The sequence below is a fragment of the Erpetoichthys calabaricus genome, chromosome 1 (assembly GCF_900747795.2).
Source record: "Erpetoichthys calabaricus chromosome 1, fErpCal1.3, whole genome shotgun sequence".
NCBI classification, from domain to species: Eukaryota; Metazoa; Chordata; class Cladistia; order Polypteriformes; family Polypteridae; genus Erpetoichthys; species Erpetoichthys calabaricus.
This window is the reverse complement of record NC_041394.2, coordinates 326,900,358-326,909,634: the sequence shown is the minus strand read 5'-3', so window position 1 is coordinate 326,909,634 and position 9,277 is coordinate 326,900,358. Positions and strand designations below refer to the sequence as shown.

At 39.0% G+C, this 9,277-nt stretch overlaps 1 protein-coding gene across 1 annotated transcript in view; it reads left to right on the top strand.

The window, feature by feature from the left end:
• Positions 1–9,277, top strand: part of LOC114664587 (gastrula zinc finger protein XlCGF57.1-like) — a 536,731-nt gene that overhangs the window by 226,579 nt on the left and 300,875 nt on the right. The gene's annotated exons all lie outside the window — the stretch shown is intronic.

The window sequence follows — 9,277 nt, the reverse complement described above, 5'->3', positions numbered from 1 at the left end:
TGTGGTGTGGTGATACCCCACTACTTGTACTTTAAAATTTGGCATAAAACTGTTTTCAATTATTCTTTTTGCACCAAATGAGATCATTCGTTACACATTATTATATATTCTTAGAGCGCTTATAAAATGTTCTGAGTTTTGGTGTAAACCAAATGCTAAACTTTTAATAAGTGCTGGCAAGTCTTCAAAGATTTTTCCTCTTTTGCAGCACATTCCAGTAGGTTTATCAGTCCATTTCAATGCACAACATTCACGGACTTCTAATTTACTTTGTTAGATTCATCACCAAAGTATGAATTTTAATTAAATGCAAAGCAAACCTCTTTTTTGATTTACATGCTGCCTCGCAGTAAGGAAACCTGGATTCACTTCCCGGGTCCTCCCTTGTGGAGTTTGCATGTTCTCCCCTTGTCTGCGTGGGTTTCCTCCCATAGTCCAAAGACATGCAGGTTAGGTGCATTGGCGATTCTAAATTGTTCCTAGTGTGTGGGTGTGTGCGTGCCCTGTGGTGGGCTGTCACCCTGCCCGGGGTTTGTTTCCTGCATTGCACTCTGTATTGGCTGGGATTGGCTCCAGCAGACCCCCGTGACCCTGTAGTTAGGATATAGCGGGTTGGATAATGGATGGATGGATGTCAAACAGAAGTTTCTCTGTTCATATCAATAGGTTTTCAGGTACATTTAGTAACAGCAATCCTGTGAATGTGTGATCATTTTTGCATGTATTTACCAACCACAACTCCATTATAAACCTAATTAGTGACATGTAGAGTGCCCTGCAAAATGTCTTGGAGAAAGACTAATTTTTCTTTGATTCACCCCTCTGTTCCACAGTTTAAAATTACAAGCCAAGCAATTCAGATGTGATTAAAGTGCACATTACAGTCTTTCATTTAAGGAGATTTGCATATGTTTTGGTCACACCATGTTATATGTGGACCCCCACTTCAGGGCACAATAATATTAGGGACAATTGGCGTCACAGGTGTTTGTGATTCCTCAGGTGTGTTTCATTGCTTCATAAGATACCTTGGCTTGCTTTCTACTTTTTGGAGTCTGCAGCTGTCAACAGGAGGACAAGAGGTGTGCCAACGAAAGTCAAAGAAGTTATGAAGTGGGTCAGTAAGAGGAATAAGAGACATTAGTAAAACTTTAGAACTACCTAAATCAACTGTCTGGAATATCATTAAGAATAAAGAATGCACTGGTGAGCTCAGTAATCACAAATGGACTGGTAAGTTAAGGAGGACCTCCACTGCTGAGTACAGAAAAATCCTCACTATGTTAAAGGAGACCCCCAAAAGCCTGTCTGATAGAATAGGAACAGTCTTCAGGAGGCAGATGTGTGTGTGTCAGAGACGACTATCAGCAGAAGACTTCATGAACAGAAACACAGAGGCCACACTGCAAGATACAAACCACTAGTTAGCCACAAATGAAGATGGCCAAATTACAGTTTGTGAAAAAGGACTTAAAGAGCCTGCAGAATTCTGTAGAATGGCCTTGTGGAGTGATGCGACAAAGATGAACCTCCATCAGAGTGACATCTTTTGCAGCTTAACCTTTCCAGTGGGTTTCCAGTGATTTGGACTTTCCATTCGCCTTCCCATCAATATGCTATCTGAAAAGAAAAAAAAAAAACACAAATAAAACCGCCCTTCAAATTTAGCAGTGCTGCCTGTATCTTTCTTGTCTACTCTTTTCACATGTGGGGTTTCCTGGTATTTAGTTTTTGTATGTGCTGTTTTAACAAACTGTTAATGTGCCCTAGTAGCCCTGCCACCTGTGGACGATCATGCCTCTCACCTCTGCCTACCTCTGAATGTTCTATTCAGTAAAATGAATACATTGATCCAGGCCTAATAAATCAAAACATGTATTTGTAACAGTCCATTTTTTTGGATTCTAAAAGAATGATTTAAAAATGCAAGGTTCAAATTAGCACGAATACAGAGATTAAAACGAATGCATCACAGTTATTTATAAAGCTACACAAGAGTCTGTTTGAGATGGGACGTAGAATGAGGAGTTTAAAAGTTTAAGAAGGCTCTGTTGACAAAAAGGCCAGGTATTCTAAACACTGCCTGTTTGCTCAGGTATCCTAATTGTTAGTCAGTTTTAGCTCACACACTGCCAGTTTTGAGTTGCTTACAGCCTACATTCCTATTTTATATATTGTTTAATTCATGGTGCAGTATTGTGAGTTTTGAACATTTATTCTTCATAAGGTATATTTCTACAGTATGTCCATACGACATGGATCCACTATGTTGAAAACTTTAATTTTTGCCTTCCAACACTACTATTATGTTCCATGAAAGTACTCTTCATAATACTTTTTCATGTGTTAAGTAACAAATACAATAAAATTCTTACAATTAAACAGATAATCGGTCCCACAAGATAAAAATTCACTGTTGTTTTATATTCTGTATTGTACATGCCTAGGGTTACCAGACGTCCGACATGTCCTACTTTTTGGTGTTGTGTCCTTCGTCCAGCAGGCATTGCCTAAAAAGGTGAAAGTGTCCAGCTTGACCATGTTATTGGCTAAAATCGCATGCTATCATCTCTATGTTTTATATAAATGATCTCTGTTTTATCAAAAACAAAACACGGCTACAGGCCTATGCCCACTTCACCACTTTGTGTCGTCCATACTTGTTATACAAATATGCAGTAGTCTTTTATCTAAAAATGTTGTCTAGCAGTAATACTAACAAGTGGAAATGCAAATTCTTGGGCCACGTGAAAACAAAGTATCCATGATTGTTGAAGGATGCACTGAAAATGAAGAAAAGTGTTTGGTTTGTGATTCTTATGTGTCCGTTGCAAACAAAGGCACCACTGATTTAAAATATGTTACCAGCGAAAAACACTCAAACATGGCGTACTTTCAAAGTTGTGCAAGTGAAGCCAGTTGCTCAGAGCTGCTTAAAATTGGCAAATTTTTCTTTTGTATTCCTGGGCATAATGCCAGTGTTGAAAGAGCATTTTCTTTGATCAATGCACAGTGGACAAAAGAAAGAAATAGACTGTCTGTTGAATCTGTCAGAGGAATTCTTCTTACAAAGTACAATTTTAAGAACGTTTCTTGTCTGGAGTTCCACACCTATATTGCCAGGAACGATGAACTACTGTGAAAAGTCGCCTCGTCGGAAAAATATGAAACTGCATAGTTATACTATAACTTTTAATTTTGATGATTCATTTTGTGACCTGTCAAATTAGTTGTTTTTAAAGTTTTCATTGTAACATACAGTTCGCATGGTGTTTTGTGAATAGAATGGGATGTGTTCTCCTTTGTCCTCGTTTATGACCTTCGGTATCCTTCTTTGGTTTTGCAGGTATCTGATAACCCTATGCATGCCCCCGATTTGTTAACCAGATTTTCTCATAATATCACATTGTGTTGTGGCTCAGCTCACTGTCCAGTCACTTCCATTGCTACCCACGTAAGCTCCTTTGTTTCAAAAACAGTAGTAAAACAGGAAATCTGAAAGTGTTTATAGGACCAATGAGCAGGAACGGATTAACTAACTTGGGCCCAACTTGAGGGCCAGATTTGGACCCCTCTATGACCTTCCTGTTAATACAAATACCCCACCACTTTGTACCTTACCTTCAGGTAGTGTCCCCCAAGTATGAAATGCTAATCACTGTGTGCCACTTGATGCACCTGACATTGCTTTGAAAATACCACAATACAGTAGCAATATACAGTATTTTTGGCCATAGACATGTGCATTGTGAAACGCCACTCTGGCTTTACGACCCATAATATGATATCAGCAGCAGTGACTGAAGCAGTATGTTGTGTAAACCAGTTGTAAACTACACATTATGAGCAACAAGGCCACTTCCACCAGTCTATACAGTGGCCTACTGCTCTCTAGAAAATCAGACTACAACATCCACAAAACCTTGAGTGAATGCACAGAACAAAAGTCAAGGTGTGATCATGAAGCTCCTGACAGAACTCTTGATCTGACAAATCCCTGATGACATCTCATCCTGAATGATCTGAGCAGTATACAAAATAGAGTAAAACCCTAAGAATGACATTTTGCTTCTCTTTGCTCAGCAGTCCAAACACTTTGACTTTTAATAAATAAAAGGTTTGTAAACTGAGTGATCTTGTTTGTGTGTATTTTTTTAGGCTACGATTGCTAGTTTTTTTATTTTTTAACTTGTGATGAATATAATGACAGTATTACTATTTAAAACAGTGTTATGTACAGCATATACCAGCAATAACCAATATTTTCTCGGACTTATCAAGCACCATATTCCAAAAGCTAGACAGGAAAACAATAACCATTTATGGTGGGTGGGCTACTATCATATATATAACTAGGAGGCTTTGCCCCCTGCTCGGTTCACTCGCCAAAACCCCCCCTCCCCATCCCCACCCCGGCTTGTGCTACATGCCAGTCATGTCGCGCCTCTGCCATTCACGTTGTGAAGAGGGGGGCTGAACGCACCCCAAGGAGACATGGTCACTCCTCCAAAACCCCCTCTTAAGCGGTGATACAATAGGAAACAAATAGTTTTTTTTTTGCCTCCTCTTTGCTCGATCAGCTGCTGGCTTGCTGCTGCTACCGTGCCGCGTGAACTGCATCTCGCACGGTGCTTCGAAGATTTAAAAGCCTGTACAGCAGCTGACTTTTTGTCTCACTGCCTTGTGTCTCTTCTCCCCAAGTCATCCTCTTCCTCTGTTGGGAGTCCCACTCCTGAGGTGCGCCCCTATGAAGAGGAAAATTTTTTATTCTTTTAATTGAGAGAAGGAACTGTCCCCTCCAACTACACACGGAGCTCGATTCACTCCTGAAAGAACACTTATGTTTGTTTGAAGTGTTTGAATAACGTTTCTGTCTCTAAAATCTCCTGTGTTTCTGTGCAACTCTGTGACCCAAGCATGACAGCATATTGGATTTCACTTTCACCAAACAACAAATCTTTTCATTCTCGCGGATACGCCTCTTCATTGGGAAGAAACACTACATTTTTTTTTCCCCTGATGGCAACATGAATTAGACGATCTACAAGTCTCCAGCTTAAAGTTTAAATCCAAACAATATTTTCGATCTCTTTTCGCAGTTCCGTTATTTCACCAAGTAATAGTTACCATTTATTTCCGCTAATGCTATCTTTACTATAATTTTTTTGAGACTTTTGAATTTTAGTACTTTCATTATCTCTAACCTGCTCTGCTCTCAATGTTTTTGAATTCTTTACGACGTTCTACTTTGTCATCTACTCTTTGTCCTTTTATTTCCAGCCCAGGGTGTGATTAAATCTCTTAGCGCAAAGTCTCGTTTCGCGGGACGTGAAAGTATCTCTCTCTGAAAAAGTCATGTCTCGTCTCTCCTCCTAAGATTTTTTTTATTATAATAGAGAGATGTTACACACACACACACAAATGTTTGAATCTTACTCCACCAGAGATGTAATGCCAAAAACATTGTAAAAATGAGATTTTTCTCATTTTTGGAATGATGGGACCCCATGAAGGAGTAGCCATTTTCAGAATCAAAACATTTTTAAATTATTTTCATGTAATAAACTATCCACAGTAAGCATAACAACTTTGCATATATTTTCTGTGATGCTTAAAAAAAATTAGAGTTAATGAAAATCAATACCCAGATATCAATTTTTAATGGGCTATAAAGAAAAGAATAGCAGGGAGCAGGGTGGTTCTTCAGAGCAGTGCCATAGGAGAACCATTTTTGGTTCCAAAAGACCCCATCCACATAAAGGTTCCAGAAAAAACTTTTATTTATTTAGATCCTTACCAGGGTCCACACAGTAAATAACCACGAAAAGATGGCAACAAATTTGTGAAATAACACTAAGTTCTGATTTTAAAACTGACTCTTCCTATATACAATAACACAGGCTAACTCCAGGATTTTCTTAATCTGTCAATGTCCTGCTAGCTGGCCTACCATACATTAAGGATTTGAGGGGTTTCCTACATATTAGGAAGTTTTTCAAAGGACAAAGAACCTTCCTCAGAATTAAATGTGTGCTTTGTCAAGCGAAAATTCTACAAGGAATCACACAACCCAATAAAGAACCATAAAATATCATTAAAGACAAAGGCTTTTTAAGAGTGTGGGGAAAATTTTGTAAATGGTTAAATAAAAACACTTAGTGCACACAATGGATAAAAGGACCAGGGGCTTGCAGTTTATGTTTGAGTACCTGCAATTGTCAAAATGGCTATTTCTCATCTGAGAAGCTTTCAGACGTAAAAAGGCAGACCTCCACTCCCCTTTACTCTCTGAAATAGTTGTTATTTGCCTGGTGTGAACCACCAGTGGGTGTCCCAGCTGCCCGAACCCCACACAGACAGTCAGAGACACAAGTTCCAGACAGAATACACGTTTAGTTACATGGGAAGTGTTTTTTGTTCGCTCCCCATAACACAGCACAGTATGCACCAATAGCACAGTCCTTGTCTTCTTTCTTTCTTTCTTTCTTTCTTTCTTTCTTTCTTTCTTTCTTTCTTTCTTTCTTTCTTTCTTTCTTTCTTTCTTTCTTTCTTTCTTTCTTTCTTTCTTTCTTTCTTTCTTTCTTTCTTTCTTTCTTCCTCTCCCTCCTCCTCCTCCTGACTGTTTTGTCTTTGTAAGGCAGCTGGCTCTTTTTAAGCTGCACCCAGGATTATTCCGGGGGGTCTGTAGTACTAGGGTGTTGTACCGTGTTAGCTATTATGAATGTAGAGAAAAGCCAAGCAAAATGACACCTTTTATTGGCTAACTAAAAAGATTACAAGATTACATCTTGCCTGAAGAAGGGGCCTGAGTTGCCTCGAAAGCTTGCATATTGTAATCTTTTTAGTTAGCCAATAAAAGGTGTCATTTTGCTTGGCTTTTCTCTGGGGGATCTGTAATTACTAGTAAGTAAAGCTCTGCAAGCTCCCTTTGGTGGCATCCCCAAAACACAACAGGGCTGAGCTGATCAATACCAAGTCCCATATAGTCCTGTGGCATCGTTGCACCCCAGGGGGGCTGCCAGATAACAGCTTGGGGGAGATAGGGCCCTTCATAAGTCATCTCCCCCTGTACTTCCATTATGGAGGCATCCCAGCCGGGTAATGGTGCCATACACCATCCGTCACACTGGAGAGACAAGCTTGTCTTTTTGAGACAGTTGTCTATAAAATAAATTGTAATGTGAATCTGTAAACGGCAATAACATTTATATATAATACATTTTTTCGCGTACTAGTTTTATATCTAGTAATTAGTATAACCTTACTTATATTTTCACTGAGAATTGTTCACAGAGCTTTGCACCTGCACTCAGTGAAGAACACTATAAAAAAAAGTTACTGGTTTGAGAGGACTATGGCTCTGGGAAAGAAACTATTGGGGTGTCTGTTGGTTTAAGTTTTAATTGACTTGAAGTGTTTACAAGAGGGAAGATTTTGGAATAAGTGATGAGATGAGTCCATGGGAAAGGCAATTCAGAGAGAGACCACCTTCCAAGTATGTTGGGCGTGCAATGGATGTCAAAAGGTGGAGTAAACACAACACACAAACAAGAATACAAGTAATCCTAATCACAGAGCTAGACAGCCAATCTATCATTGCCACTCCAGAAATACAATACTAAATGTTTCTTTTTGCCTAGCTTGAAATAAACAGCTGAAATGGATCACACTTTGTTAATATATGACATTGCCTGCTGCACTCTGATGGCTATCGAGTATAATTGTAAGCTTTGGCATTGCATACTCTGTCCACCTGTCTTGAACACTCATAATATCAGATAATTGTGTCTGTGATTTTTACTGCTACCCTTTGCAGATGGTACTTTTAATTGGTTTAGCACAGTTACAGATTCTGGGGTTGATAAGACTGTATGTCTTGTGTAAAATTTCTTACAGCCAGTCAAACAGGATAAAGGAGTTGTAAAATTGTAAAATTTCCAATTTCCAGCCACCCACCAATTGAGTCGTAAATAGCTTGCAAGTCTCAGGATAAGGATAATTAATTACTAACAAAAGCGGGAACAGAGGAGCAGTAAATGTTATTTAAAAGGAAAATGGTTATATCAATTAATACCTTAAAAACTCACTCAGGATGGATTCGTATCCAGGATATCTTATCTCATTCAGCAAATAATGACACAAAAAATGAACACTCAGAATTATATTAATTGCATTCCTATAACTGCTTATCCCATTGAACCGTTAAGCACAGCTCCCTGTTCTGCCACCACCCACATTGCCTATTATTTACAAAATGCTGTTTTTGTTTTATATAGATTTCAAGTGGTTATTTTTTTTGCATTATCTCTATTCCTGTTTATGTTTATTGACAGTTTTTGTTATTCTGCCGCTGATATATATTTCCATACCATTAAATTAGAAGCACTGTTCTGCACCTATTATTTTTATTTCCATCTTAGCATATATCTGATATTAAAACTCTCCCCATAAAGGACATTACTGCATACTTAACAGGTCAAAGGGAGTTGTTTATGCATATATATTAGGTGTTTGTGTACAGTGCCGGTGCTAGGTGATTTTGCACCCTAGACAAAGATTATTACTGCGCCCACATGACTGTACAGCTAACCCGTGCGGCTGGGTCTAGTCACCCTTTATGGTCTGTGCCCTAGGCAAATGCCTAATCCGCCTTAATGGTGGTGCCGGACCTGTTTGTGTATTGTAATTATATGAAGTTGATTTTTGGAACTTATTAAGTACCTGTTGGATTGCAGAAGCCCAAATTAAAATCCTGTTTAGCAATGCCTGTCTCCCAAGCCCAAAGACTAGGGGCCTCATGTATAAACGGTGCATACGCAATAAACATGTTGCGTACGAACATTTCTTCGTTCAAATTGCGATATATAAAACCTAAACTTTGCGTAAAGCCACGTACATTTCCACGGTATCTCATACCCTGGCGTACGCAAGTTCTCCGCTCTGTTTTGCAGACTGGCGGCACCTAGCGTCAAAGCAGTGCTACTGTTCCTGTGTGGTTACCCTTTCTTTTTTAGATCCACATCCCTGACGCGGCTTTATAAATACACTGAAATTAATCGCATATTGTTTATTAGTTTAATGCATCTGGTTGTAATTAACCTGTAACAATATAATGGTCTACAGAATTTTTTTTTTTTTTTGTTCTTTATTTCGCCTTATACAATTTCTTGTATTAGGAATTTGTTAGTTTTCGCATACCCCTTGGGGTCAGAGCGCAGGGTCAGCCATTGTACAGCACCCCTGGAGCAATTACAGGTTAAGGGTCTTGCTCAAGGGC